We start from the raw sequence: 579 nt of genomic DNA on the forward strand, positions 1-579 counted from the left end.
CCCTGGGATCAGAGGCAGATTTCCACTTGAAAGGAGGGAAGAAGAGGGGCTGCTTAATCTAGCCCACAGATGGCGGGCTCGCTCAGAGAGAACAAGGAAGCAACCCGGATGTTGTAGAAGACCGCTGGCTGCTGTCTCAGGGCCACCTTATCACCCCATTCTAAACCCCTTGCCTTGCAAAGTCTCTAGGGCACTCCCCCTTCAGGGCTGATGCAACTCTGCACCTGCCCCGCCTGCCCCGCCTGCCCCGTTCTTCCCTGGAGAGTGAATAACAGACCTTTTCTACCCACTTGCTCTCTGAGAGCCCCCACGGACCCCCTGACAGTATGCATCAGGACTGTACTGTGTCTGCTCTGACCGTCTGCGGTACTGCGTGCTGTCTCCACCCGCACCCCTGTGTTGTACCTGGAATGCGTGTCTAGTGTGTTAGGTACCATACACCCTTACTGTGTCTATACCATATGCATATTTATTGCTCTGTGCGTTTACGTATCACACACGTTTCTTGTACCACGTGCCCATGTGACTGCCTGAGTGTGCGGGTGAACACCCTGCTGTCAGCTGCGTGCCCCTCCGCTC

Source organism: Tupaia chinensis, unplaced genomic scaffold (assembly GCF_000334495.1).
Source record: "Tupaia chinensis unplaced genomic scaffold, TupChi_1.0 Scaffold143624_1, whole genome shotgun sequence".
NCBI classification, from domain to species: domain Eukaryota; kingdom Metazoa; phylum Chordata; class Mammalia; order Scandentia; family Tupaiidae; genus Tupaia; species Tupaia belangeri.